Source organism: Frankliniella occidentalis, unplaced genomic scaffold (genome assembly GCF_000697945.3).
Source record: "Frankliniella occidentalis isolate FOCC.00 unplaced genomic scaffold, Focc_3.1 Scaffold79, whole genome shotgun sequence".
NCBI classification, from domain to species: domain Eukaryota; kingdom Metazoa; phylum Arthropoda; class Insecta; order Thysanoptera; family Thripidae; genus Frankliniella; species Frankliniella occidentalis.
This window is the reverse complement of record NW_026267209.1, coordinates 1,167,283-1,173,709: the sequence shown is the minus strand read 5'-3', so window position 1 is coordinate 1,173,709 and position 6,427 is coordinate 1,167,283. Positions and strand designations below refer to the sequence as shown.

Sequence of the window (6,427 nt, the reverse complement as noted above, 5' to 3'; positions counted from 1 at the left end):
GGCCCCTCGGGCCACCCATAGTCCTCCGTGGAGCTCGTTTGGTCGTACTAATCACTAATCGTAGGTTATCGTGAGCGTCGCACAACTGTACTACAAGAAGGGGGAGGGCCACGACGACGTCACCCGCAGCGCAATCATAATCACCCGACGCAACACACACACACGCACACACACTCGCAGCGTCTGGAACCGGATCAGCACACGAAATTTGCACACACCGGAGTTTTGCAAGTAAATAGCCACAACAACAAAAACAGCATCAACAGCAGCAACAAAAACAACAATGACGACGGCATTCAAAGCCAGACAGCCGTAGCCAGACGGCACACGGGCTATTTCGACCCCTCCATTACTTGGCCACGCGTGCAGATCATAGGTGTTGCTAGTCAATCGGAGGTTGGCTGATTTACTCCTCGTGCGATTGTGTGTATGCCCCCCCCCCCCGGCCCCTCACCTCACGCTCTCCGCATCCAAGCGATGCTCCAGCAGCAGCCTGCTCTTACACTTGCTCTTCTCGTACGTCGCTCGTCGAGCGCGGCGGAGTACACTCGGCGCGGCGGGGTGCTCTGGGGCGGGGCGGGGGCGGGGTGCCGCGCGTTTCGCCGCGCCCACGGGCCGCCCCGCCCCGGTGGCCCGTATGCACGCCGTGTGCACGCCCAACTCAACAACTCACGCGCCACGAGCGCGCGAGCAGGTATAACCTGGTTTCGGCAAAGTGCATGAGCGACTCCACGCCAAGGAGCAAGGAGCAGCGGTTGGCCTCCCGCCGCGGAGGGAGAGATATGGGGCGACATGTTGGGCGCGCTCAGTTTGAAAACACATTTGAGTGCGCGGCATTTTCTTATTCGTGACTATGGTCTAGTGCCACATTGTGGTCACTCCGTACTGCAAGTGTCAAGAAGGGGAAAGGGGGGGGGTGAGAGAGAGGCATAGGCAGACACAGAGAGATGTGTGTGTGTGTGTGTGCATACGAGGTAAAAGCCTCGCGGGCAAGGTGAGTGGCAATGCCCTGGTAATGTCGTTACGGCTGACGACTCGCCGCACCCCTCAAGCAGCCCGCTCGCCTGCGCAGCATGGCTAGTCCTGTGCTTAGTCTTGCTCGCTTGTGGGAAATGTGCAATAAAGAGTCCTGGCCGTGGATTACGGTTAATGATTCGGTTTTGGCGGCGCGCAGCGCGCAGCACACGGTGCAGCAGCAGCAGCAGGCGCAGCAGCAGCAGCGCAGGGGAGGTCCGAGAGGGTCCGCGACGGAGGTCGCCCGCACGGCCTCCGCGCTCAGCCACCACGCGGCTCAGCCACGGGGCTCCAAGCAGCGCAGCCAACGCAGCCGCGGCAAGCTGTGTGCCGCGGAATGTCGTTCGTTGCGTTGGCCGCGTTAGCCGGCGTGTTGTGTTGTGCGCGCCCGATCACATCGGGGTGCGCGAGCACTGCCCAACGCAGTGCATCTCTGTCTCTGTCTCCCTTCTCGCCTGTCTCTCTGTCTCCCTGTACCCCTGTCTCTCTGTTCGCCTGTCTCTCTCCCTCCCCTCCCCCTCCACCGCTGCTGTCCTTGTCGCCCTCCCCGTAATGCAGTGAGCGGGGAGAGCAGAGTGCGGCTGTATGCGGCGAGGGCAGCTCTCCGCGCGAGGAGGGGACCGAGGGGACTACTCCTCTCTCCGATTTTACCAGTTCCCCAACCTGAGACCTGAGGTGGAGGGAGCGGAGCTTCCCCTGCGTGGGTGCCGATTGTTTTTGGGATCCACCCAAACCTATAAAAGCCGAGGATCCGAACATGGAACCACCGACCCCACAATTTGCACCAAGTGGAATTTTTTTAGGCAGTATTTCTTTTTCTTTTTCAAAGCGAATACATTCTTTTACAAAAAATATTAAGGGCTAGGTATTCTAGGTGTCTTACCGCTAACTTGTCCTTCTTTAAGCCTCCCTCCCTCCCTCCCCACCATCTTTTCCTTTACCATCATCACCAACATCAGCATGGTCAGACAACACGCAGCCGCCCGGCAGTATCGCAAACAACCTGGCCGTAGTGTGTTGCCACTGCTGTTGGCTTACAACACTATCGCCACTATTGGCCGTAACCTCACTCAGGCGGCTGCTGCTGCTGCTCTCCGCGACGCCTTCACGCATCCCGCTAATTTTTGCCAGCATGTAGGTCGACCCCCCCCCTCCTCCCTCCCCCAATATTTTCATCTGGGCTGTTTTCATATGCGACGGCACAGGTCCAGCCCGGTGGGCTCGCCGCCGCCGCTCTGTCCTTCCCCGTCGGTCCGGCGCACCACGCTCGGGTGGGAGTGAGACGGCTGCACCGCCACGCCACGCCACGCCACGCCCCGCCACCGCCCGCCTTCTCGCACTTTTTGCCAGGCAATGCATAATGTAGCGCGGCCAGCTGCTGCTCGAGGAGGCCCGCGAGCGACACCAGAGTGGCTAGAAGGACTCGCGCTGGCCGAGCTTGGCGTTGAGAGCGGGGCGTGGGGCGTGCGGGTGAGTGCGAGCAGCAAATGCGCCCGCGAGGGTCCGGCCCTGGCGTTCAAGTCTCCGAGATGCCGAGGACCGCGGAGAGGTCTTGGACCCACCGGGGTGTCGTTAAGGCGGATCAGAGCCTGGGGAGGCGTTGTACACCGTGTCCGCGATCGCGATGGACCGTAACGTTGCAGTGCTCACCTGTCACTTGGGCTGTCAGGCGCGTGGTCGCGCTCCCGTCGTCCGCCGGCGAGCGCTCCGGGCGCGGTGCCGCGGGCACTCCGTCGAGCTGTCGAGCACTTGTGTGGGGCGCCCCCGGCACGGGGCGAAGAACTCACTGGCACTCACTGGCACTCAACACTCCCCGAACACAGTTAATCCAGAGGGCTGCAGATGGGGGCTGCTGGTGGGCAGGGCGGGTCGCGGGTGGATCACGGGCTCTCGCAAAACTCTTTCACACACACACTCACACACACACGGGGGCACGGAAAGCTTCTGGAGAGCGTCGTTGCAGGGCTAAGCCTGCGTTGCCGGCCTGCGATGCCCTGCGCTACAGCGGGCGGAGCTCGGCGGAGCTGCGGACTGAACGGGTTTGGAGCGAGTGCACATCGGACCGGCTCATATATATAGACTCGGCACGCGGCGGCCGGGGCCGGGGGCCGGGGCCGCGCCGGCGGGGGGCGGCGGGGAGCGAATCCAGGAGCAAAACAGAACCGAGCGCTGCTAGCCAGGGGGGAGAGAGAGGACGAGGACGGAGAGGAGGGGAGGTGGACGAGGAGGTGGACGAGGAGGTGGAGGGGGCGCACCACGTCGGGCGCGTTTGGTAAGAAAAATGAACGAGACAAGAGCTAATGGGAAGAGGGTGCTGCTCGGCAAGGGTGAGGAGGGGGTGGGGGGTTTGTGGCCTTCCCCGGCGGCCGTTCCGCGCAGGGAGGTGAGGAGGCTGGGAGGGACATGCCTCTGGTGGAGGTGGTGGTGGTGGTCCAGACGGAAGTGGGGGTTGGCTTCCCTTCGCTGCAGGACGCTTAACCACCTGTCCTCGAAGCGCCGCCACCGCCGCCACCACCGTCGTCCTCGAGACCCTCGACGACTTCTCGGAAACCTTGATCCTGCAGAGTCACGGTGCGGCACCCGCGCGACTCGGACGGAAACGGCTTCGTCCAAATTAGAGGGTTTGCCAAAATGTCCAGAGTCAGCCCCGCGCGCGACGCGCTCCAAGAGAACCGTCCGCGTTTATCGGCCCTGGGCGAAAAGAGTTTTGCATGTAGTATAGCAAAAGGAAGGGGGCCAGGAAGAGGAGGAGGGGGGCACTGACCACGCATGGTCGCGCGGCAGCACGCACGCGTGCCGTTTTGGTGCTGTTCAGCCGAGTCATCTCGGCAGAGGTTACAAATCATTTCCGGCAGTGGTGTAATATCGCGTCATAATTAATTAATTGATATTACGCGAAAACTTTTCAAAATGCCCAAACATAATGGAGTCCCTCTAGTAAGGTCCCTTGGAAAGTTTTTTCCTGGTTTCGTCCTGTCCGCAGACGGGGACGTGACAGGTCGCTGAGATGACCCCTCCCCTCGCAGGGAATGAAATAAAAAAACCCCGACGAAATGATGATACTTTTGTCTCTCTGAAGTTCAACAACAAAAAAACGAAAATGGACTACAACGTTGTGTGTTGGTCTCGCTCGTTCGGGTTCCCGGGGGGTTCCCCGCGCACTGCCCGCGCGCGGCGCAGGTCCACGACGTCGGTCCGGCAAAAGTTCCGCGGCTGCTCCTTCTCATGACCGCCACTTGTTGTTTACATCGCAAATCGCGTAATATGGAAAGTCCGCGATGGGATAACTCTGCGCACACACGCACACAGACACACACACACACACAGACACACGACGCGGTTATTATTGTATATTCGACGCGACCTGGGAAATATTGGCACAAAGTCCGCGAACAGCGAGAGTGCGGTCAGTTTCGCGCGGCGAGAATAATAAAAACAAAACAACGACCACTCACTCGCTCATGAGTTCTCGATCCTCTTGATCCTTCGGAAGATTTCGCACGAACGCCACCTCCTCGTCATTACCATGACGTGTCGTGACGTATGCTGGACTGGACTGCCCCCCGACTCTCTCGCTGCTGGAGGTTTTGTACCATTACCGCGTAGGTGCTTCTAATTGCTGTGGTCGCGTCACACCTGACATGCCGCCCGCCTGACCATTACCGCATTACACCCGCCGCCGCGCCGCCGGACTCGTCTCCGTGAGCGCGGTGCCCATTCATTTACACCCACACCGGCCGAAAAATAAAGTGGGGTAGGGTCGTGTGCTCTGAAAAATTGTCCCACGCGCCCGGAACGTACTTCGTATTACGTCGATTTCTTATATACGGGTATACGTTCCTGACCTCTGTGTTTTTGGCGTCCTTGTTTTAGGAGTACACCGCGCGTGGTGGTGTGGAGGTGGACTCGCCCCTCCTCCGCCTTTCGCGTCGCTCGGGACGCCTTTCGCTTTTAGGTTTTGGGCAAATTTGCTTAGAGTGTCGCGTCGTGGCTCACAGGCACACATTGCCCATTGCTGCCCCCCCCCTCCCTTCCACCCGCCGTGTAGGTGAATGGGAGAATGACGCCAATACCAGTGCACTGCTGAGGAAGAAAGGTCCGGAGAAAAACAACAGCAAAAAACACGAGTGGACGATTGGGTGGTAGGGTTTCATTGTGCACCTTGACGTCACCGTGATTGCTGTCAAAACATGAAAATACGCAAACTGGCGTGTTATCAGATTCACACGTGCGGCCTGCACCAGGGCTAGCGTGTTTTTGTTGTTATTTGGCGTTAGCTCTGGAGATGATGCGCCAAAGTGGCATTAATTTGACCATTTTTTGTCAAATTACAGTTCTCCTCAAAGCGCTTGTAGGTCGGCAGAAATGCAGATTGACTTAATATCACGCCGGGTATCATAGTGATGGTCACGCACTGCTGGATTTACCGAATCATTTGCACGCTTTCGGGTCGGCAATGGTAACGATTGACTTTGCGTGGACACTGTGGGTGGTCACTGTCAAACGCTACGCCCCTGCAAGTTAGGCAAGGACTGGGTCGCCTACTCCCAGAAAAGTCCGTTCTTGAATCAAGCAAAAGGTTCTCGACCTGAACCTGTGGGATTTCAACCAAGTAGTATAGTCTTGGACGAAGTATCTTCAAGTACGGGTTCCAGTAAAGAACATTTTGCTTCATTGATCCAAAAACGGACTTCTCTGGTTGTACACTCGGACCCCGACTCCCTCTTCCACTACAGAGTCGCGCGTGCCTCGGCGTTGGGCGTCTCTCTTTCCTTTTGCGCGCGCGTCCCGCGGACAGCCGGAAGCGCCGGCGCGTGGCGCGCGCGTTTGCGATTGACACATTTCTAGAAGGAGGTGGAAGGAAAAGATAATAAAGGAAAACTGAAATAGGAACCGAACGTGATGAGACAAGCGTGTGTGTGTTTGACGTTTGCCGAGTCCGCGACCTTTGCATTCCTCCTCCTCTAGCAGTATGTGGTGTTCGCCACGCGCCGAGCGAGGAGGCCGAACAGTGAGTGGCCCGCGAGCCCACATGAACACAGAGGAGACCGGCAAGGTGGCAGGTGGCCGTGTTTGCTCTTCTCTTTTCCGTGAGTGGCAAATAATCCTGTTTGTAGTCCAGCCATTGCGGTTCAGACCGCGAGGAGTTTTAGGCCCGCCACCCGGCGGCGATGCCTCGCGGACAACCACCATCTAAGGACCCATGAGAGAGGTAGGCCGGGGTAGGTTCGGGTAGGCCTACTTCACTCAAAAGGATCGGGAGAAAAAAATAATGAAACAGTATCAGAAAAATTGAAAGAAAATCAATTGATAAACCACAACAAGCTCAGGAATAGTAAGAAAAAAAGATTATATTTTTTTCACAAATCTAGAAAAAAACACAGAAAAATCGTTGTACGCTTGAATTTATAGT

At 57.9% G+C, this 6,427-nt stretch overlaps 1 protein-coding gene across 1 annotated transcript in view; it reads right to left on the bottom strand.

The window, feature by feature from the left end:
• Positions 1-3,081, bottom strand: part of LOC127749695 (elongation of very long chain fatty acids protein AAEL008004-like) — a 42,911-nt gene extending 39,830 nt beyond the window's left edge. Inside the window, exon 1 of the mRNA XM_052268940.1 lies at positions 2,665-3,081. The gene's annotated coding sequence lies outside the window, so the exon portion shown is untranslated. The remainder of the gene's footprint in view (positions 1-2,664) is intronic.
• Positions 3,082-6,427: the final 3,346 nt, after the last annotated feature.